The 25,126-nt window shown below is 36.9% G+C and overlaps 1 long non-coding RNA gene across 1 annotated transcript in view; it reads left to right on the plus strand.

The window, feature by feature from the left end:
- Positions 1–24,912, plus strand: part of LOC110213554 (uncharacterized) — a 243,826-nt gene extending 218,914 nt beyond the window's left edge. The window contains exons 2-3 of the long non-coding RNA XR_002326030.2: positions 11,652–11,714; positions 24,545–24,912. This is a non-coding gene — a long non-coding RNA (uncharacterized LOC110213554). The remainder of the gene's footprint in view (positions 1–11,651; positions 11,715–24,544) is intronic.
- Positions 24,913–25,126: the final 214 nt, after the last annotated feature.

Raw genomic sequence — 25,126 nt, forward strand, 5'->3', positions numbered from 1 at the left:
CTGAGGCCTGGATCCAGGGCTGATGTAAGGCTCCCTGGGAAGTTTCAGGGGTAAAGACAGAAGATGGAAAAGAAGACAGATGGGTCAGCAGCTACTGATATTTCCTGTGTCTTGGGATAATAATGATATTTATTTTTCCCTCTCATTTTTCAGATAACAAGCAAATCAATTCAGCAGTGCCCTAAAAAAATCATAGTGTCTTATGCACAGATTTTCTCTTTGTGTAATTGGTTTTTTCTAGCCCCTTCTCCCCTCTCTAGTTTCTTTGTCAACCTTTCTACTTCCTTCTGCACAATGGGGAATATGATAGTAGAATCCAAATGGGATAACATCACTGTTACTGATAGGAAAAACAGTTATAGAAAATCTTGACAGGTCTTTTCCATTTTCATCTGTTGTGCTTTCAATCTGATCCTTTTTAATAAGAGAAATAAAAATATTTTAATCATCTAATAACATTGGTAAATAGCGTGGTAAATGATAACATTTAGTGAAAAAATAGTCATTAGTAAATTAAATGCTTTTTCAATATTCCATTAACCATTTATCATGGTATTAACTACCTTTTTCAAATGATTAAATAACTGGTGATGGTCTTTTTATGAAAGTCATACTATATCTGAGATGGGATGGAAGAAAGCTGAAATGGTTACAAAGTAGTTACGATTAATAAGCTTTTGCACAAATAAAATATGATGTTAATCAAAATGTTTACAGAACATGCAAAATCAGTACTGGGTTTAAATGGATCATTTCTTTAAAAAGAAAATTCCCTTGAGCAGTTGTACATTTTAATAAAGTTGAAAATCAACTGTGAAAATGTGCAAGAAATAACCATCAGAACATAAAACCTTTATGCCTATCTAATCAATGTTAGATTTTAACTTTTTAACAAATTTTAACAAAGTAATTTAAACTAATTTGACAAACTAATTTTAAACAAACTAATTTTAACAAAAAATTCATTCACTTTGTATTGCATACTAAAAGATAATAATCAAATATATGATTTTTAATTATTTCACTGACATTGCTTTGTTATAAAAATAGAAGAGTGAAAGTTTTTCTTATATAAAAAGTACCCTGAAAATTGTTGGTTAAGATGGGTGAACTGCAATTCGTGAAATCTCCCATCGGGCCATTGTGAGTGTACTGCAGATCACTGTGTAAAGTAGCCTACCCCAGGACAGTTGACTGACTTGATTTTCATGAGATGACCACTGGAGGGTTCCAGACTATGAACATGTTGTCCAACTAATTTCCTTCCAGTGTGGCAGCATTCAACTTTTGCCTGTAGCTTGGACTGACAATAGCTGGGATTTGAGGTGTCCAGAACTTTCTTGAAAGAATTTGTAGCACATGAAAATCCCAGGTAGAACTAAGTTCTTTCCAAATGTTTAAGAGCAAACTCTTGATTATTGCATATTGATATTATTTTCTTCTAATCTCTTTGTGCAGTCTTTGTTCACCTGGAAACCATGGTGACTGTATCAGATAGGAGGCTAATGTATACCCTTCATTGTTCCTGGTCTTGTCATCATCTGTTATTAACTCTTGTTGTATCTTTGCTCCCTCAGGCCTTTTGAGTTCATCCTTACATACCCTCAGGAGGGCCTGTCTGCATCATTGATAAAATAAAGATTGTGAACCCACCTCACAGGATTGTTATGAGGATCAGAGGAGGTTATATATATATATATATATATATATATATATATATATATATATATATATGTACATGTATATATGTGTGTGTATTTGTATATATGTATATGTATATATGTGTATAATATATGTATATATATTATATATATGTGTGTGTATATATACATATATACATACATATATACATACATATATACATACATATATATGTATATATACATATATACATACATATATACATACATATATACATACATATATATGTATATATATACATATATATGTGTGTGTGTGTGTGTATATATATATATATATATATATATATATATATATATATATATATATATATAATGACTTTGCAAGCATAAAAAAGAGTTATGTAAATGTCAGCCATTACCATTAGTGATACAGGTGATTTCACCATGTAATGGAAGCCAGGAGTGGTGGCCCATGCCTGAAATCCCTGCTACTAGGGAGATTGAGGCTGAGGCTGGACGATGATTTAAGTTTGAGTTTTGAGCTGCAGTAGAGTTAAAACTTATCAGGTATTAGGTCTAGCAGTAAAGTGAATAGAGCACTAGCCCTGGAGTCAGGAAAACTTATGTTCAAATCCCGCCTCAGATACTTGCTGGCTGTATGACCCTGGTCAAGTCACTCTGTTTGCCTCAGTTTCCTCATCTGTAAAATGAAAACAACAATAGCACTTACTCTGTGATTAAAGGGGGAAGTGAATGAGACCTTTCTGAAGTTTTTGTTTTGGGAGCCAAAATTTCTAGCAACATCCCAAAGTCAATATAGTTTAATATAAATTTCACTTATACTTTTAAAACGAACCCTTACTTTAACAGTGATTATGCAGAGAAGAAGGATTTTTCTATGATGGTTAGAACTGACAAAGTGAATGGGGTGGGGTGTGATGAAAACAGCTAGTCAATAGGCAAAATAAAACCCAAATCCTACTCCCGAACAGAATTCCTCTTGTACACATCAATGTAGCTTTAATTAAATGATTTAGATAAACACACAGCTCAATACTTTCCTTTGCCTATGTAGATACAAAGTGAGATAATGTTTATAAAGTGCTTTGCAAACTTTAAACTGCTATATAAATACTAATTATTATCTATTATCTATCAGATTGTCTATGTATCTATTATCTATCTACCATCTATCTATCTTTTATTTATCTACCATTTACTATTATGTTTATCTACCTCTACTCTCTATTCATCTATCACATCTATTATTATCTATTTACTATCTACCATCTATCTAATATTAATCTATTCTCCATCTATCATCTATCTACTATTATCTATATATCCACCATCTATTCTTTAACATCTATCTATCTATCAACTATCTATTCATTGAATGGAGGTAGCCCAGTGGATATGGGTTCCAGCCTTGCCTCTGATATTAACTGACTATAAGACTGCCCTTAGCTTCTCAGTACTCCCATGCCACTCTCTAAGAATGTAATGTGCAGATGGTCTCTATTGGTTACTTACACTGATGAAATCACAAGTTGAGAGCCACACTGTCTCCTCAATAAAAGAAAAGGTACCTATAGCTGTATCCTCACAGGACAGTCATTCTACCTAGCATACAAGCTTTCTCTCTAATTAGCTTAGAGATTCATAAGATGCTAAAGCAGGAAGACACCTTAGAATCCATTTAACATGGCCTTTGAGGTTCCTTCCAGCTCTGGAGCTTTTATCCTTTGATCCTAGAAATGCTTTTTCATTTTATATGAAAAAAGAGGCTCTCAGAGGCAGAATGAGTTGTCCCACACCACATCTTCTTATTAATAGACCTTAGAGCAGAACCCACATCTCCAGAGCCCCATTCCAATGCTCTTTTTACTCTATCACACTGACATCTGTTAACTTGTGTTTATGACAGCATTTTATCTTAAATAAACACCAAATCGAAAAGAGTTTTAAAAAGCACAATTGGTAAAAATCAATGAACACAATGATTGGAACAAGAACAAAACATTGAACTTGTTTTTTCCAACACCTTTGATTTTTACATTTAACTAAGCATTTGCACTGGAAATAAAATACAGTGAGGCAGGTGGATTTGTACATTTTTAATCACCTAGGTTTTTTCCCCTTAGATAACTAAATATTTTCTAGGTCTATTAAAAGACCTTTAAACATCATAGGTAACATGTAACCAAACTACAGTGACTATCAATTTAACTATTCTTGCTATGAATGTTTTCCTTAAAAATGTCATATTCCTCTTCCCCATTATCCTGAAGTACAGATTTATCAGTTTCCTCTGAAAATCCATTTTGGGCTCTTTTTTCCCCTGTTTTTAGTTTGTATCAATGATTCCTCCTCTTCCTCCTTCTCCTCCTTCTCCTCCTCCTCCTCCTCCTTCTTCTTCTTCTTCTTCATGATGCAAATAATTCAAAGTTTACTCTGAGATGGTATTTATCTATAGCCAAAAACACTTTCCAAAATGCACCATAGTGTAATATACTCATTTTCAAAGCATCTTTAATGAAAATAAACAGTCAAAACAGAGATTAACAAGGATCAAAACCCCTCAGAGAAGCATAACTGGCTGTTTTCACTGCTCTGGTCTTAGTTTTAACAATCTAATCTAGGACACAAATGTACCCAAAAAAATAGAAAATTGATTGCATGACTATAACCATGATTAAATGGCCTTCTGTAACCTGAACTGCTACCACCTGTGCTGCATTAAAAACAGGATATTGTGGGTCCCTCTAAACTCTACCAGATAGAAATGATCACTTGTGTTGAGTACCATTCAGTTTTCCTAGTACTGGGTGAGTAAGCAGCTAAGTCTGTAACCCTGGACAACAGAGGTGATTAGATTGAGTAGCCTGGATAATGCATTTTCCTGAATCCAGAATTTGTCCTTGGTTTATAGACCAGTGTGAAATTGACTCAGGGGAAAAAGTTACTTTTTCCCCTCAACATTTACAAAGCATGTTTCTGGTAGAAATAAGTTCTCATTAGCATAGCATAAAAAATGCTACAGACAAGTTGGAATCAATAAAAATAATAGCTCTGAGAAGCATCCTGACTTTAAAAACTCAAAATATGTTCACTAAACTTTGTCCTTTAAAGACAATTACAATCACTTTAAAATAAAAGCACATTTTAAAGATAATTTAGCTTCTGCTCCTTTCCTACCAAAATGTATTTCAATTGTAACATGATAAAAATGATTCTCGGGGTTCATATAAAGAGGATACAAATTTAATTTCAGAGGGTTGAACTAGATGATCCCCAAGGTTCCTTCTAGCTCTAGAATTCTATGATCCTGTGTTTGTGAGAAGAAAAAAAAATCATGGAAGATGAGTCTGTTGTTGCTTACATGTGCTGCCACCCAATGGAAATTTGTTGTAATAGCAGCAATTTCGCTGATGAAGGGAAAGATGGTCTGTCTACACAATAGGAAATAAACACATTGGGAAGAAATTAACAACAGAAATAATGAAAAACATGAGTTCCTCCAAGGTCAGACTGGATCATTTTAGATTCAGTTAAATTCAATAAACATTTTTCAAATTTCTGCTAGCACAAAGCACTGTGCTGTGGGGAAGCCTATGGTGAATGAGAAGACACAGTCCCAGACCTCTGTGAACTTACAATCAAGTTAGGAGACAAGGCAGGTACACAAATAAGCATAACAGACATTAGAATATCCTAAATATTCTGAGACTCTGAGGCATTGGGAGGATCACCAGCAAATTCAGAGCCAGAATCCATCTCTTTTGGACTCCAATTTCTCACCTGTCAAATGGGGAAAGATCACACTGGCAACAGTATGTAGAGGAGCAAAGTGCTATGAAAGATTACAAAAAAGAGAGATCACTTCCTGCCCATGTCCATGCTGTTCTGCCTCTACTGTGACCTTAATTTTTCACCTCCTCATTGCAAAAACCTTGGACTTACACCCGGAGCTACCCTGGACTCTGATAAGTGAGTTTCTGCCTTGTCGGCCATACTACTTCCCCACCATCTTTACAGCTTTCCAACTCCTTTTATATGTTGTCTTCCCTCATCAGAATTAAGCTGTTTGAGGTCAGAGCTTTGCTTACTTGCATTTATATCCCCCAAATTTAACAAAGTACCTGGCACATAGTAAATGCTTAATAAATGTTTGTTCCCTTCCCCTGATAAATACGCACACACACACACACACACACACATACACACACACACTCTCTCCCTCTCTCTCTCTTTCTCTATCTATCTATCATCAACTTCCCTATGAGGTGACAAGAATAGACCTTATGGAGATGGTCTCACCTGAACAGAGATAGGGAGATGAATATATGACATTGTAGGAGATGTTTTGAACAAAGGCACAGAGAAAAGGTGGGGAACAAGTCTGTAAAATGATAACGAATTCAGTTTGACTGGAGAATCAAATATATGAAGCAGAGCAGAATGAAATAACTCTAAAAATGGTAAAGTAGAGCCGGATTATGGAGGTCCTCAAATGCTCATTAAATTTTCTTCAAAAAAGCAATACTGTGCCATCAGAGGTATTTGAGTGGAAAAGTACTGCAATCAGTTTTGATAGACAAAGTATCAGGGGGCTCTGAGGCATTGGCAGGGTCACCAGCAAATTCAGAGCCAGAATCCATCTCTTTTGGACTCCAATTTCTCACCTGTCAAATGAGGAAAGATCACACTGGCAACAGTAAGCAGGATAGATTAAAATGAGGAGAGATTGGAGGCAGGGAGAGTAATTAGGAGGATATTTCAATTACTCAAAAAGTAGTAATGAGGGCTAAAATGACTATTCCAACTGAGTACATTCTGCTATATTAAGGGCAGATCCTTACTAAATATGTTTGTCTACCCTACTCCCAGCAGCAAAGTCTGGTTCAGGACTGGCTTAAGTTGTATGATGAAATAGTCTTTGAGTGGCTCAATTTATATTAAATACAAGCAATAATTCCATTAGATAAACTTAAAGTACCTAAAATGAGATAGCTTTAACACCTAAAGGAAATAATGTAATGAAGTAATGAAGGAGTATGTAAAGGAGATAATATAAATAGCTGTGCTAGAGGTAATTGAAAAGATTTTAAAATCTTAAGTATTTAAATCTCTTTAAAAAATCAAAATATATAGCTCTATCCCAGATTTAGTAAAATGATTCTGGAAAAAAAATAGTAGAGGAAAATATCCAAACAAAATCCAGGCAAAGATATTGTAGACATTAAAACTGAAAAATTATTAACTTTTTTTCTTAATTAAAAAAACTTCACAAGATTGCTGAAGATTATAAACTGAACATGAGTTATAGCTTGCTCTGTTTACTTTGGTGATACTTTGACTTAGAAGATGCTGCTTCTATAATGTACATGTAACCGGTAGGTGGTGCTATCAGGTAAAGATGGACGTATAGGTGAAGGACCACTCCACACAATGGCTCCCACCTTTGGAATGTAGACATTTTCACTCTTTCTCAACTTCTCCCTTAGCTGCCTGGGCATGACTCTCCCTTAGTCAATTCCTCCTCTATGCCCCTCACCAGGGACATAACAGCTTCAAGAGATTAAAAAAAAAATTGAGAGGAGTGAACCTGCTTGAGACTCCATGCCTCTGAGAAAAGCTCTTGCTTTTTCCAAGTTTCCTTACACCATCAAAGTTTGTTTATTCATGACTTGTGTATAGCCTTGAGTAAATGGTTGGTCCTAGGTCACTGTTTTAATCTCTTCAACTATTGAGTAGTTTATAAAAATTATTTTTTTAATCAAAGCCCAGAAGAATCACTTTCATACAGTTTAAGCCCCAGTTAGGTGCAGAGAGAATTCTTCCTATTTTCCCCCTCCCCAACAATTGAAACTGAGAGTTGTTCTCTGCCTCTCTCTTTCTTCCTCTCTCTGTATCTCTCTCTAAGAACAAGCTTTTTATAGGGTCTTTCCTTTGCAGTTCTCTTATCTTTCAAATCAGGTCACCAAGCCTTTATTAAGAGCAGTACAGATAGCAAGAGTCAAGTCAATCAAATCAATAGGCGTTTATTAAATGTCTGGTGCTAGGCACTGTGCTAAGCATAAGATAAAAAGTAAGGCAAAAACACAATCCCTGCTCTCAAGGAGCTCATAGTCTAATAGAGGAGACAATATGTAAACAACTATGTACAAACAAGATATAGACAGTATAAAATGGAGATAATCTTTGAGGAAAGGAATTAGCCTTAAGGGGGACTGGGACAGATCAACAAGCATGAGGCCTATAGGTTCAGATCTGCCTGAGCCATCCATAGGGGCCCAAGAGGAGATGAACATGGAGGTAGAGGTGCTGTGCCAAGGGTGCATGGGCTCTGAACCAGTGGGAGCCCCTGAGTGACATGAGCCAAACTCACGAAATTAAGAACATCCACATGAGTTATGAGTGGTCATAAGTTCACATCAAGGTGGAGATAGGTTTTAAGTTATTGTGAAAATCAAAGATTTTAACAAGTTAAAAACAGAAAATGCTTAGAGTAAGTGCCTGCCATTTGAAGTGGGGAGGAGGGTAGAATTAAATGCCTCACCATCCCCTTAGAGATCTCAGTCCCTGGTCCATTCCAGCCACACCCTTTCTCAGGGGATTGATTAGGAGTAGATAGCAAAGGAGGAGGTTGCCAAACTGCCAAACTCCTGCTGGAATGTATCTCTCTGTCTGTCTGTCTGTCTGTCTCTCTCTCTCTCTCTCTCTCTCTCTCTCTCTCTCTCTCTTTCTCTCTCCCCATCTTTTTGCCTTTTTGAAATCTGCCTTTGCATTGCTTCCATTGTACTCATTCTCTTCCTAGCAAAAACTGAAACCAAATTCCCTGGATTGAACCTGTCCTCCATTAGTTCTCATGATCCTTCCCCTCAAAGCAAGAGAAATTTACTCTGTCCCTAGCATAAAGTTCCCAGAAGTCAATACATGATATCTCTAGAAACTGTCTATTTGCCAGTGGGGCCTTGGTCTCCTTAAAACCTGGTAACATAGAGAAAACTCAGATTTTTGCTTCAATATTTGGTTCAGTGTTAGATTCCACAGCTTAATGGATGTGGCAAACTCAGAGAGTTAGGAGACTAAAGAATGATTCAAACACGGAAAAATACATGGCCTGAAGAAGAGAAGCATGACAGAAAATTCAATGAAGGTCTTTATGTTCATCATGTGTTATTAGAAGCATGTTGGAGATCACCTATTCTCCACCTTGCCTGAAACTGAAACACAAGAGTAATCATGAGCTAACATGAGGAATAAGGGAGTTGATATAAAAATTGGAAAGGGGTTGATACTAAAGAAACTCATGGATGGCCATCCCCCTGTCAGGAGACCTTTAAGAAGAGTCCAGAATCTCATTTGTCAAGGATGGTTGAGGTGGGGCCCTCACTGAAGATAAGTGATGAAACAATGACCCTCCAAATCCTTCTCTCACAACTATAAGGTTGTATGAAAAATAACATTTTTTGTGTCTCTGTTTAGAGATATGAAATAAGGGTTTTTTTTCCCTGTTAGTAAATGTATTTAATGTTTTGAATTCTTGTTGTTTCTCATTCACTTTTCTACATACGTGGATGATTTTTCTTTTTTACATTTAGAGAGTATATACTTAGCAGACTACAGGATATATAATACCCTAACCTCAGCTTCCTTCTTGGTACCTTGGGCACCAGAGACACTGGTCACCAGAGGACATCTGAGCTGCTGCCAGAACCATGGGATTGTCCCATGGCAGCCTTTTAAAAAGGAAGACTGCCAGTGGGTTTCACTGGTCAGGAAAAGATGATGTTATTGCCTGCCTAAGCAGAAGGTGGCCGAGGGATTTGTCTGAGTTAGGTTGCCTGACACACATACCAGGGCTCCCTTCCACATAGGTAAAAGGGACACTGTTTTGTGGAATGTTGTCAGGGTCCCCAGCAACTTTAGAAGCAGAATTCAACCTGTCTTAGCCTCAGTTTCCTTATCTATTTTATCAGGGCAGTAGCTCCCTGAAAATCCTTTTATTTCTATGAATGAACTCAGTAGCATCTAATTCAGGGGTTTTTAACCCTTTTTTTGGACCCATTTCAGACTCCTTTGGCAATCTGGGGGAACATATGAACTCCTTTTCAGAATCATGTTTTTAATATATAAAATTAAATACATGGGATTACAAGAAAACTAATTATATTGAAATAAAGAAATATTTTCCCTTCCAAGTTCATAAATCCCCTGAAATATATCCATAGACCCCCTGGAAGAAGGTAAATCCCAAGGTAAGAATCTCTTATCTAACTTAATGCCTAAATTTCCAGGGTACAAAGAATTGTCTCAGTGAGTTTACCTGTAAAATATTATATTGTCACTTATCTTCCAAATGAAGAACTCAGCCAAGAGAGGATCATGTGCATATTTTGTGATATTCCAGTTCTGAATGTAATAAAGGAAACATATTGGACCTTTATACACTTCTACAATTTCTTCTAAAAGTTCACTGAAGACTCCTACCTCTAACATTCTCTGAGTAAAGGAGTCTATGAAAGTTGCAGGGAGTAGATAATTACATTGGAATTAATTTTTTTTACCCCTGGATGTTGAGGTACCATTAAGGATTAAATCTATTCTCATCAGTCTTTGAATAGGAAGGAGATGATTTCCCATGGCACATTCACCATGTGGCAACTTAAGATGTAAAACAGAAGCTAAAAACCATATTTTGAATATCAGGTACTTTGCAAATGAAAATCTGTTTTGTTCCTTTCTTTAATACAGACAGACAGACAGACAGACATAGATAGATAGATAGATAGATAGATAGATAGATAGATAGATAGACAGTTAGATAGATATTTATAAAGAAAAATGTGCCAAACATAGTTACTTTTAATCAGAATAGGGTATATAAGATCAAACAAGATTATATGAAACATAGAAATGCTCTCTACTAATAAAGATATATAATACAAATATGTCAGATTCATAGGAATAACATAAAGAACAGTTGACCATAAAGGAATGCATGTTCTTTGGCCCTAAAAACAGTCTTTCTAGAGCCCAAGTTCTGAGCCTTTTTGTGTGTCATGGACCCCTCTGGCAGTCTTGTGAAGCTTATGGACCCCTTCTCAGAATAATGTTTTTGAATGCATAAAATAAAATGCATAGGATTACAAAGGAATCCAATGATATTGAAATAAAGATTTTTTATCTATCTATCCATCACCAACTTACTACCAACCCCCTGAAATCTACCCACAAATTCATGAGGAGTAGGTAAGTTACTAACATAAAGAGAAAGGTTAACTGAATGGGGGGGGGGGCAAGGGAAGGAAGGGATACAGGATCCATAGACAACATGAAGACTTTTCTCAACCCTTTCTGTTCAGTCAAATTGAGACAGTATTCCAAGGGAATGCAAAGGAAGCCTTGGCCATGCTTTCACATGTGCACCCTTCTACCTCCAGTCAGAGAAGTGTAGTGTAGTAGAAAGAGAATTGGAGTCAGTCAGGAAAATTGGGTTAAAGTGTCCACTCTACCATTCACTAACTTCTTGACCATAGGCAGGTCAAAGTCCCTGTCTGAGCCCTCAATTGTCTTATCTCTAAGAGAAAAGGGTTAAGCTAGTTGATTTCTAAAGCTCCCTTCCAATTCTAGCCATTTGTTACCCTATGCTGCCTCTCTGTATACTTATTAGCCAAATTAATAAGTCATTCTCTGAACTCGCCATTTTCACTGGGTCCTCAGGATACCATGGAATCATAAATGATAGAGTAGTAAAATGTGAAGGTTGGGCCAGATGATCTCTGCAGTATTTCCTAGCTTTAAAACTTCAGAATTTCATTTTAAAAACCATTTCATGAATAATAATGAATATCTTTTATAGCAGCTAAAGTTTGAGAAATACTTGGTTTATGTTATCTGATTGAAGGCTCACAACCATCTTGCAAGGTAAGTTCTATAGGTGTTGTTGCTGTTATTATTATTATTATTATTATTATTATTATTATTGTCACTGTTTTACAGATTAGGAAATTGAAGCTGATGGGAGTTAAGTGACTTTCTTATGGCAACCAGTAGATGTTCAAGGTGAGTTCATATGTACAGTATTTTGTAAACCTTTATAAGCACTATATAAATGCTATCTGTTTTGATACAATGAGAGCACAAATATTTAAAATGAGAAAATAATACGTATTTAAAATGTCATTATTCTGAAGTACAAATTTCAAAAGGAACAAATTTGAATTAACTAATTTGGGTTGTATTGAATTTCACTACAATCTAGATAAATTGATGAGGCTTAATCTTGGGCCTTCTTCTCCTCTCTTTTATTATCTATTCTTGAGCAATCTCAGCAATCTTCCTGGTTTCAACTGTCACCTTTTTCCAGATACCTTATAAGTCTATATCTCACACCTGCTCTCTCTTCTAAGTTCTATATATGTACTTCCTTGTACCATTTAGACATCACCTAAATTTTCTAATTATATTTAAAACTCAATATATGCAAAAAGAAAAACCAAACAAGCTTCATATTCTCCTCCAAACTTGCCCCTCCGTTTGATCTTAAATCTCCATTAATGATTTTGAAACTTCGGCTTTATCTTTGACTTCTTCCTCACTAGAGAATCACAATGTCATCAATCCTATCTATTTTAGTTCCACAGTATCTTTCTCATCTATTGGCCCTTCTCTATGCCCTCTGACATCACCTTATTTCAGACTTTCATTGCCAAAACCTCCTAACCTGTCTCCTTTGTTCCAGTTTCTCTCATCCCCTTTGCAGCAATCCACCCTACCTACATACCTTTGCCAGATTAAGCTTCTGAATGCACAACTCTGATCATGTCATTCCCCTGGCCAAAAATCTTCATAAACTCCCTAATGTTTAATGATTAAAATCCAAGTTCCTTTGCCTGGCATTCAACACCCTTCACAAACTACTTCCAGTCCGGTTTCATATTTCTCTCCTTCCCATACCCTGTCCTCTACTTATATCGATCTATTCACTTGTTTCTGAAAGATGCTATGGACTTTTACCCCTCCATGCCTTTGCTCATGCAAAGTTTTAAATACGGAATCCAAAAATTTTAGAGCTGAAAGACACATCAGAGATCATGTACTTCAAATTAGTCCTTTTATAATTCTAATATCTGTGATTCTTGTGCCTGGATAGTCCTTCCTACCATATTTCTGACAAATGAAATCTCCACCATCCTTTAGGGTCCTGCCTAAATACTCCTTTTTCTTCCCCAATTCCCCCTACCCAAAATGACTCCTTCTTCCATTGAACTCATAGTATCTTGTTTTCATTCTCATGAGTTTCCACCTTTGGTTTTGAGTTATAGTAATGCATATATATATACACACACACATATATATGTATATGTATATATATATATATATATATATATATATATATATACACACACACACACACATATATATATATGTATATGTATACACACACACACACACACACACACACACACACACACATATATATATATATATATATATATATATATATATATATATTTCCCTAGAGTAGACTATAAGTAGCTGAAGGCTAAAATATGGGACCATATTTTAGTCATAACCCACCCACCCCTAGTAGACTGTAATCCTATCCACTAAACCAGGAATTCTTAATCTCAGGTCCAAGGTCTACCTCAGGGGTCTATGGATAGATTTCAGTGGAAAATGGGCTTGGAAGGAGAAAGAAATTATATCTTTGTTTTCATTGATCTTTAACTGAAATTTAGCATTTCCTTTATTAATTTTTTTTTTGCAAAAACATTATTCTGACAGTCTTTGGATTTCATCAGACAGTTGAAGGGATCCATGACACCAAGAAGTTAATAACCCCTGCATGAGACCATAAGCTCCATGAGAGAGCCAAATTTTATTTTCCCAGTGCTTAGCACATCACTTTGCACACTAGCAGTTTAACAAATGTTTGCTTAATTAAATATTTGCATCCTCATGACACTTAGTATTTCAATAAATATCTATTGAATTGAATTATTGAACTGATAAGAACTTAAATCACTTTTTTATGGAATAAGCATTTATTAAGTGCCTACTATGGGCTAGTCATTGAGACAGACTCTCCAGAGATAAAAAGATAAAAATGAAACAATCCTTGTTCCCAAGAAATTTTATAATCTAACAGGCTTTTCAGGGTTATCTTTCAACTCCCCTCCTCCTTGAAAATAATTCTTACAAATCCATTCATTTTTCCTCTTACTTTTGATGATTTTTCTATGTCTGGTACTTTCAAAGTCATGACCATGTTTTTTCCTTGCTGCATTTCTTCATACATCATTGTCTATTCATGCCAGGCTCAGTCAACTTTTATCCTTGAAATCCTTGGCTTTGCCAATAGTGATGACTACTACGTGTCCCTGATTTCCCACCCTTGGTTTCGTTCTCTATGTCCCTAGCAGAAACATGTCCCCGGAACTATCCCCAGTTTTAGGGACTCATTAAATGAAGCTCATCTCTGTGAGGAAATAGCAAAATAGCATAACTTTCCTCTTCTCAACCCCAGTCTGGGGCTACGAACCTCTCAACAGCATAATATCCACTCTGTTATATACTGTGGTTGAAAAATCAGTTGTGCACTTTAGATAGATTAAATCCTGAATATTGAATTTAACTAACTCTGAATTAACTAAACAGATTTATTTTACTTAACACATTTCAGTTATTAAGACATCTTGAATTCAATATCCCAATTCTGGGGATGCAAACTGAAAATCACAAGCAATTTGAAAATTATGCTTAAGCAAAAATAACCACATGTGGTAGCCTTGGGTTAGATTTTCTGATCTCTTCAGCTATTCTTCTTTTATATTCTTAAATCTTTGTGACCCAAGGATACAGTTCTGAGTCTTGATCCATTTCCTGAATCCAATTCAGCTAGAAATCCAGACAAAGAAACAATGATCCTTCCCTCCACTCCTCTCTTCTCTCTGATTGGTGGAATTCATGACTAGCTTCAGACTTCACTTGAGCCTAGGGAATGATACATAGAGGACAAGGTCCCCTCCCTACCACTCAATCATCTTTCTTACAGCTTGCCTCAATGACTGTTGGGTAGATTTTTCTTTTAATCAAAAAATGTTTATTTGGGCCAAATCCTGATTAGAGACCACAGGTAATGACTTGGCTCCATGGTACATTAACACATTTGTTTAACCTATTTGAGGGCTGGAATTCTTTACTCCAGAGCACATCTGAGCAGATGGAAGAACTCAAGACCCTATTTTAATGCTTCCTATTAAGTCCAGAATGCTATGACTGTCACATGTATGCAAGTTGCTACAGGCAGTCTGCTAAATATCCATGTCACTCCTTTCTCCTAGAGTTTATAAACCTTTTTATTCTACCCACCCATCCTCAGTTTGTAGTGGGCAGTGAATTTACCTCACTGGTAAATACTAGTCCTACAACTATTTTTAGGAAGGTAACTGCCTATTTCATGTCATATATAAAATGAAATTTTATCATTATAGGCCCACTCTATTTTTTTCTTGTTCCTTTCTCCTCTGCATATGCTCTGTATGGCACAGCAGATAGAGAGCTAGCCATAGAATATAAATTTTTGAGATATCCTGCCTGAAGCAGAAACTTTCTGTGAACTGTGGGCAAATCACTTAGCCATTCAGTGCTCTAAGGCTGGACAATTACAGAGGGAATTTCCTTACCCAGGAGTTCCTTACACCAGTGAAATCTCGAGTCCAATCTATTTCCCTGTTCCTGTCCTATTTCTGTACTGTATACATATCCTGGGATAAAATGTGATATAATAATTAACTTTTAAAACTTGGAAGAACTGGTAGTAGCCTATGTAGGCTGTAAGAACACTATGATTTTTTTTTTTTGGCTAGGCAATGGGGTTAAGTGACTTGCCCAGGGTCACACAGCTAGTAAGTGTTATGTGTCTGAGGCTGGATTTGAACTCAGGTCCTCCTGAATCCAGGGCTGGTGCTCTATTCACTGTGCCACCTAGCTGCTTGAACACTACGATTTTTGTTACTTGCTTTTTTTTCTCTCTCGTCCCTTCAGGCCAGACTTTGGCTCAATTTCTGAATCTAAGATGATCCAAGTTGAGTCTCATTTTACCATTTCTTGCCATATTTTGGTCATATCTTTCCTATGATATATCATTTCCTCTATGCTTAATGGGTTTTACAGGGGACATCTCCAGTTGTCCTAATTTATATCTTGCTACCAGACCCAGATGGCTCCAGAGGAGAAACTGAGGTTGGTGACTTTGCATAGCCCTTCCTCACTTAAATCCAATTCACATTCATGTCATGGCATGACCTTCCTGAATGTCATAGGCCTCTTTGAGAATGAAGTACAAACAATAACAATGGGTTTTATAATAGCTTGCAACCTAATACATTTGTCATACTAATGAAGGCTATTATATAACCTTCTCCTACTCTCTACTAGAAGATGAATAAACATATTAAGTAATCCTGGTTCTATTATGATATTATAGAGATCCTACTGGATACCTTTCCCCAACTTCATAGATAGCCAATTATCATTGCTGGGTTTTTTTTAATGACTATTTTTCTGTTTTTGCAATGGCTTATACACAAATAAATCTTTTCAAGTGAGATTTTGGGGTTGTAATATATTGGCTATAGTATTAAACGTTGGTTATATTAGGCCTACCAAATTCCCTCTTACTCCCTAATTTTGTTAATTCATTCAAAAAAGGGATTAAGTGTGCCTGGCATGATGTTCTATGTATTTTGTTTATAGTTCCATTGTACCAGATGTTCAGAATAAGCAGCTGTGGGCACATGAGGAAAGGACTACAAAACCTTTGTACTTCATTATGGAAATAAATGGGCAAATATTGACACTGCCCACAAGTACATTTTACGTGTTGTATCCCCCCTTTAAAATATAGCTTCCTTGAGGCCAGGAACTATTTAGCTTTTGCTTTTGCATCACATGATTGTTGCTTAACAAATGCTTGTTTATTGATTGGTTAATTAACATATTAATAAACAAGAGTCTTTGTGATGTACTGGAAAGGACCCTGACCTAGAAAGAAGAAAACCTGGTTTCTAGTCCCAACTTTTCCAGTGCTTGTCCTGATGATCTTAAGCAAGTTACCTAACATTTTGTTCGTGTCAGTTTTCCTTATCTGTAAAATGAAAAGATAAAAGGATTAGTTCTGTAAAACTTGGACTTAGACAAAAGGCTGCACTCAAGGACCTAGAAGGCCACATGTGACTTCCAGCCACAGGTTCCTCACCCTTGTGAAGAGACTGATTTCCAAAGTCCCATTTAGTGTTGATTCCATAATTCTACAACTTTCAAATCTTCAAAATCATATAACAAAATGAGTCAACCTTCACTGTATTCCTATGAAATAAATGATGTAGAATCAAAGCTTTTATGTTCCACACTTGTGACTCTTGCAGCCCTGGGTAGTGGATCCTATTTGCCTTTAGTCTACACATAAGACTGACTGACTGACTGACTGACTGAATGAATGAATGAATGAATGAATGAATGAATGAATGAAAAAGGATTTATTAAGCATATATTGTGTGCCAGGCATTGTGATAAACATTGGGAATACAATTGCAAAAGTTATGCAGCCTGCTTTCAAGGAGCTCATATTCTAAGAGGGAGAAACAGCACATGTGGAGGGCAGCAATGGCCAGAGAAAGGTATTTTTGTCTTGAGAGTCATAGGAATAGTGACTTGTTTCTTGGGGCAGACAACAGGCACACTCTTTCCAGAAAGAGTGATGGTATTGTTTAGATTACTGCATCCAGAGCAAGAGGTGGTAAGTAGAAAGTAGTGGGAGGATATTCATAATCCAGTCCTGGTGGAGAAAAGCAGGACAATAGCAGATGATATAGCAAGATGGCTTCAGTGGATGGCTGGATGGGGTGTTTGTGTTCTCCAAAGGTGTGTACCACTGATGGAAATCTAGCACAGAGTTCAAGTTGAAAAATGATGGTGAGGTCCTCCTAGTACTTCTGTTTGCAGATGATGCTGTGTTAGCTGCATCAAGGCTTGGACCATTTCAGAGCCTTCTTCACTTTAGTAGCTCTTTACCTCTACTCTTCACCTCTGCTTTATCTAAACAGCTCCTTCATGCTCCAGGTTCTCTGATGAGTCTGGGCAATGGCTTGGGCTACTCTCCTCTTAGTGATTACCTCTCCTTGGAGAGACATTCTGTTAGCTGCAGGAGGTTCCCTCCAGGGTGCAGTTGGCACCAACTGAGAGAGCCAGTAATTCCTGAACTCCTCAAGTAACCTCTCCTAAAAAGTACATCTCTCATGATCATTGTTTGGTCACCCATGCACAGGGAGGAAAAACCAAGCAGCAAAGAAAGCCAATGGCCTGAGGTCCAGCCTCAGGCTTGCATAGGCAACACAAGTACAGAGTACATGAAGAAAGGATTTTCTTCCTGAGATTACAACACATCATGAGCAAAACTGCAATGTAAAACTTGGAGAGATTTCAATGTCTTTGTTTTCAGGATTGAAGATAAGCATCACAAACCCTAGAACTGTACATTTGCTAATATTACTCCCAAAGATTTCTTAAGACACTTGAGAGTAGTATGGAAACTTTCTGCCTTGCAGGGGACCCTGTAAGAATTCTCAGAGACTCACAGAATCAAGAAATATTAGAGTTATTGGGATCTAAGAGTTCTAAGGATGATCTAAGAGTGATCATGTTGCTCCCCTACTCAAGAAACCTCCCATGGCTCCCTATTGCCTCTACAATAAAAAGCAAACTTCTCTATTTGACATTTAAAACCCTTCACAAACATACTGCCCCTCTTCCCCTCTACCTTTTTGAATCTTTAGTTGCCTTTGAAGCCTCAACTTGAATCCCATCTTCACCTACAAGAAACCTTTTTTAATCTCATCTGTTTGTTAGTGTTCTTCCCAACTCCACCCAAATTACTTTGTATTTATTTTTCAGTGTACATGTTGTTAAATATAAATTCCTTAAGAGAAAACCCTCTTTTATTTTTCTCTTTAAATTCCCTGGCATATAGCAGGTATTTAACAAATGTGTATTCAAAGAAATTGAATCTTAGTTTAACTAATTCAATCTTTCTTGTTATATAGATAAGGAAATTGAGACACAAGGAATATTAAATGAGTTGTACAAAGTTGCATAGTTAATGGTGGCAAGTATAAAGTCAGAACCAAAATCTCCAGATTTCCATTCCAGTGCTCTATCCACTATATCCTATTGTTACTTTACAGAGTTGGATTAATTTTTCAAAGCAGCAATTATATCCCATCCTTCAATTTTTTCAGTAACGATCACAGTCTTAGAGTTGGAAGGTGTCTCAGTGGCCATCAAACCCAACTAGTAGTAGAAAAGGAATCTCTTTTACAATATATGTGAAAAGGGTAATCTAATTTTTGATCCAAGACTTCCAAGGATGGAACACTGACCAACTCTAGAATTCTCACATTCCTAATTGTTGGGAGGGCTGCTAGGTGGCACTGTGGCACCCCTAAGAGCCAGGAAGACCTGAATTCAAATGCAGCCTCAAACACTTAGTAGCTGTGTGATCCTGGGCAAATCACTCAACCTTGTTTTCCTTAGTTTCCTCATCTGTCAAATGAGCTGGAGAAGGAAATAGCAAGCCATTCCAATATCTTTCCCAAAAAAACCCAAATGGGGTCATGAAGAATCAGTCATGATTCAAATGACTGAACAACAGCAATTGTTAGGAAGTTTTCCCTTACATCAATTATCTCTTTGCAATTTCTATTCGTTTTACTCTACAGAGCTACAGGACCTGTCTGATCACTCTTGTCAATGGCAGTCTTTAAAATACTTCAAGACAGCTATCATGACCTACTTGTGTCTTGTCTTCTCTAGGCTAGACATCTATGTGTCTTCAACCAATTGTCTTATGGCACGATCTCAAGGCCTTCCACCATCCTGGTTGCCCTTTTCTGGATGCTCTCTAGTTTATCAATGCCCTCCCTATACTGTGTTGCTCAGTACTAAGTTCAACATGCCAAATGTGGTCACTTAGTACCCCAGGCGTGGAATGACTAGAGCAAATACAGTGACACTATCAACTCCTGGTTACTAGAAGCTATGACTCTCAGTGCTAGGATTTGTTTTGGCTGTCATATCATTCTGTTGATAATTAAGACATAGGGAGAATTAACCTAAACATATAAGCCCAAGTGCCATTTCCCAATAATAATTATAATAATAGCTAGAATTTATATAGTGCTTTAGTGTTTGCAAATCTCTTTACAAATATTATTTAGTTTTATCCTCACAACAATTTGGGGAGGTAGGTACTATTATTATGCTCCCTTTATAAATGAGGTACCTGAGGCAGGTAGAGATTTAGTGGCTTACTCAAAGTCACATAGTGAGTACCTGAGGTCAGATTTGAACTTTGGCTTTCCTGGCTCTAGGTCCACTAACCCAAAATGTTTGAACAGATAGTTTTCAAAAAAGTTCAGACTATCAATAACCATATAAATGACTGTTCCCAAATTGCCAATAAGAGAAATGCACATTAAAATAACTCTGCAATTTTATTTCGTACCCAGCAAATTTGCAAAAATGACAAAAGACCAAAAGAGTCAGTGTTGCATGGCCCACTGTGGGAAGCTAAGAATATTAAAACACTCTTGGTAAAGATGTGCTTTTTTTCCCAACCATTCTGGAAAATCAATTTGGAGTAATGCAAAAGTTAAAAAGAAATTCACTAAACTTCTGGTAATCTTTGACTCTAAGATCTCACTGTTGAACACACACCCTCAGGAAGTCAAAGACAGGAAGAAATTCCCACATCTACCAAAATATCCATAACAGCACTATTTATGGTAGAAAGAAAACTGGAAACATAGTAGATAGATGCTCATTGATTGGGGAATATCCAAACTGTGGAATATGAATGTAATCAAATGTTTTTACTCTGTTGGAAATGAGGAGTATGAGGAATGATGCAGAAGTGAAGTAACCAAAATCAGGACAATGCATACAATAACCACAGTAACATAAATGAAAAGAAGACTAAAGTGAACACAGCGTAATTATAATAACCAACCATGGCCAACAGAGAAAATATGCAAACATTTCCCTTCTTCTGGTAAAGAAGTAAGAGACTGCAGGTGTAGAATACTGCATGTGCTGTTAGACATAATCAGTGTGTGAGTTGGTTTTGTTTAACTATTTTTCTTTGTAGAAAGGAGGGCTCAGGGGAAGAGGCTTATATCCAGAAATAATATAAAGCCAAGAGACATTAATAAAACATTTTAGAAATATGAAATAAATACAAAATAAAAAGAAGCCTATGTTAATCTTTTTTCCCCTTATTTTATGGCACAGAAACTTGAATCTGGTCTTTATTCCTAATACTATCTTTAATTATTATGGTTCCCAATGTAATTCTGTCTCTTGTATAGGTATGTCTATCCCATTAATGTTTGTTGAATAATAAGCATGTGAGAGTTGCAGTAGAGATGGGTTTTTTATGAAGCAAGGTTGAATGCTTGAAAATATTTGCAGTATTTCAAAAACGGCTAGGCAAGGAATCTAGGTCTCTAGAACAGGTCAGCCACATTAGTAGAGTGGAGAATAAATCATCTTTATTAAAAAAAAAAAAAAGACTTCCCAATGATTAGGGTGATAAAAAGGCAGAATGGACTTCAAACCAGGGTTAAATAACCTACTGCCTGGTATGCTGTAGAGATGATTCTTGTTCAGGTTTCTCCACTGCCCCTTCCCCCCTCCACCTCTTACATTAGGTTCTGATGACTGCATTACTAAGTTTTATTCAGCTGTTGGATGATCATTTGGGTTAAGACCAGTGTGGCTATGTCATCAAGTCACATAATTCTTCTTGAAACTTTACTTTTAATACACAATGTAGTTCAGAATGGTATTGAGGAAGCATTCTCTACCCTGATCCCTACCCCAAACACAAGGAATTTGGTGAAGTAGTTTACAAACAGCATATATGTGTTCACACACACACACACACACACACACACACACACACACACACAAGTATGTGCATCATTTAACAAAATGCATGTGATTTCAAAATCAAGTTTCCTAGGGGGAAAATGCTCATTTTCATTACCAACTAATCCTTTCAATTTTTACATTAATCCAACTGTAAAACATGGAGACAATCCATTGTGTGTTTAAGGAGCTGCAAAAGATTCTCTGCAACTGATGTCCTTTAAAAAAAAAGTTTGATTAAATACTATAATTACACATCAATAAATAGAAGAAATTTTCAGTTAGCCATGGAACTCCTGGAACTTCATGGTCTCTTCTAACTATTCTTCCCTGAACTTATCGCCACTTCAATGAAATTGCTCTTCTTATCAGTGGTGGACTTCTTGTGAAGTAAGACTATTTTCTTTATCTTTATGCTCCTGGTGTGTCACATTGTTGAGTGTCCTTTCAAACTTATTATGTGGTTTCCAAACATATTTTTGCTCATCTCCTCCTACATCTTTCATAACTCTTCCACAGAATCTTTGAATTGGAAGGAACCCCAAAAGGCAGCTAGATAACTTTGCTTGAAAACTTCTAGTGAAGGTGAACCCACTACAACCCCAGGCAACCCATTCCATTGTTGAATGGTTCTAATTGTTGGGGGAAAAAATTGTTTTCCTCTTATCAAGCCTGAATCTACCTCTCTGAAGCTCCTAGCCTTTCCCAGTTATGCCCTCTGGGGCCAAGCAGAATCCTTTTTTCACAATACAGTCTTTCACATACTTGAAGATAGGTATCATGTTCCTCTCTGTCTTGTCTTTTCCAGGCTGAACATTCCTAGCTATTTCAACTAATCTTATGCCCTCATCAACTCCTCTGAGCATGCACCAATTTGTTACTATGTTTTCCAAAATGTGATACCCAAAACTGAACACCATATTCCAGATTTGGTCTAACTAGGGCAAAATACAGAAGACTATCACCAGCCTCATCCTGATCTCTCTTTAGCCTAAAATCATACTAGTTTTTTAGCTGTAAAAGGGGTGGGTGGGAGACAAATGTTCTCTTTCTCCATTGGCTCCTCTTTATTGTCCTATTTTCTGTGTATTTACTTCAAGTCCATATCAGTCACCTTCTGGTTTTATCTCTTTGAATGAATTCCTTCTGGTGCCTAGCTACTTCTTTGATTTTGACATCCCTATTACCTAAACTTGAAAGCACAGTCAGTTTTGAGTCGACACTTTGCATATTCAGTCACTCACCAAATGAATGAGATAGCGTCTCAGGTCTCCTTGAGCTCCAAATCTATGTCCCTTTGATATTGTGAATGCTTTCTTCAAAATATTTCTTAAATGTCTTCTTTTCCATTTTCAATATCACTACCTCTAATTAGACCCTCGAAGCCTTTTTATATCGTTGGATCCACTCTGTGGATTTGCTGCAGTCCCACTTTTTTTTTCTACCAGCAAGCTCTAACACTTAACTTATTGGTGTCAACTTTTTATTTCTAGCTGACACTATCTCTCCCTTCTGAATTAGTTTATCTTGAAAACTCAATTTGGCCCAAAGGAAAGGATATAAGATTTATAGGATCAAAGGACCTCCTGCTGGAAGGGACCTTAAAGATAATCTATGCCAGTAGTATCAAACTCATATAGAAATGGATCCCTGAAGGCTGCATATTGACTTAGAAAACCACAAATTAACATTACCTGTATTTTATTGTATTTTTGTGTGTTTTGTTGAACATTTCCCAATTACATTTTAATCTGGTTCTAGCTTAACTGGGGAGTAGTATGTTTGACACATCAGTCTAGGCCAACCCCTACAAAAAATTTTAATGTTTTGCTCAGCTTGTATAAGTACTAAGTCTGAGTTTCAAACTTGAACCCAGGTTTCTGTTGTGTTTTTTTTCTTCTCCAAAGCTATTGTTCTTTCTACCACATGCTGCCGATCTCTTTCTACTGCCCTGCTCCACAAAAATATCACACAACCCCTTCCCTATATGTTTTAAATTCTTTTGCTACTGAGCATGTACATGAGAGTGACAATTTTTAAAATGGGAAATTTCCCAAATTTATGGAAGCCTTATCAATTAATCTTGATGGAAACTAAGCCTATTTTTCCCTCTCTCATTTAACTCAGTCTTTTTAGATTCTTATCTAATTGCACACATTTTGCATGCTCTCTCTCTCTCTCTCTCTCTCTCTCTCTCTCTCTCTCTCTTTCTCTCTCTCTGCATTTCCCCAAATCTATCACTGTCAGTCTATCTCTGTCACCCTATCTGTCTATTCTTTCTGTGTCTCTCTCTTTGTCTCTGTGTGTCTCTCTCTGCATCTCCCCAAATCTATCCCTGTCTGTCTATTCTCTATGTGTAAGTCTCCTTGTCTTTCTCCATCTCTGTCCCTGTGTCTGTCTCTGTTTCTCTCTGTCTCTCTCTGTGTGTGTCTCTCTCTCTGTCTCTCTGCCTTTCTCTCTCTCTACATCTCAAATCTATCGCTGTCACTCTATCTCTGTCAGTCTCTGTCTGTCTGTCTCTCTGTTCTCTCTGTGTATCTCTCTGTGTATCTCTCTGTCTCTGTCTCTCTCTCTGTCTCTCTATCTCTATCTTGTCTCTCCCTCTCTCTCTGTCTCTCTCTCTGCATCTCCCCAAATCTATTGCTGTTGGTCTCTGTCTGCCTGTGTCTCTATTCTCTCTCTATGATTCTCTCTGTCTCCATCTTTGTCTCTGTGTCTCTCTCTGTCTCTCTGTATCTCTGTATCTCTCTCTCCTTCCCACTCTCTCTCTTTCTCTCTCTCTTATCCTTCCTGTAAACTGTCACCCAAGGGGAGGATATCTGCCAAGTTTCCTAGCCAACTGCCATATATCCATGATCACAGTTACCTCGGTTTCTTTTCTGTTTGCTCTTCCCTGGTTTTAGGCAACTGAGAACCCAGAGATTGAGTTGACAAGATTATGACCTTGTGAACTTCAAAAAGTCAGAAGAGCCACCACAAAGAGGAGTCAATAGCAAAGTCCACCAGAGGTGGTAAGCAGTGGCCAATGACAAAAGAAGTGCCTTCAGACAGGTGTGAAAAGATAGTCACCCAAGGATGGCAGTGGCTTCAAAGATCATGCCCTCTCTCATGGCAGATAAAAGCACTGGCTAAAGACTCTAGAAATGGACAGATCCTCAAAACTCAGCAACACCTGAGGGAAACTTCATGAGGTCTCCACGAAAAAGAAAAAAATCCAGGGTCAACAGAGTTATGATGTACCCTTTTGCCACATGTGTTCTCTATATGTATACCTCAGGACCATCATACTTTAAATCTAAGCCCATCTTTTTGGGTCCTTGTTTGCTCAAGGGGCAACTGTGCTCCCGGTTTGGGAAAAATATTTCTATAATTTTTTTTCTCTTTATGCCTTCTCAGTAAATCCCTTTTCTAAAGATAATAGAGATGACTTCAGTCCTGGAATTTATATCTTGGAGGTAACCTTACCCCTGGGTCCCCTTTCTTTG

The sequence above is a fragment of the Phascolarctos cinereus genome, unplaced genomic scaffold (assembly GCF_003287225.1).
Source record: "Phascolarctos cinereus isolate Bilbo 61053 unplaced genomic scaffold, phaCin_HiC Scaffold_4;HRSCAF=312, whole genome shotgun sequence".
NCBI lineage: Eukaryota > Metazoa > Chordata > Mammalia > Diprotodontia > Phascolarctidae > Phascolarctos > Phascolarctos cinereus.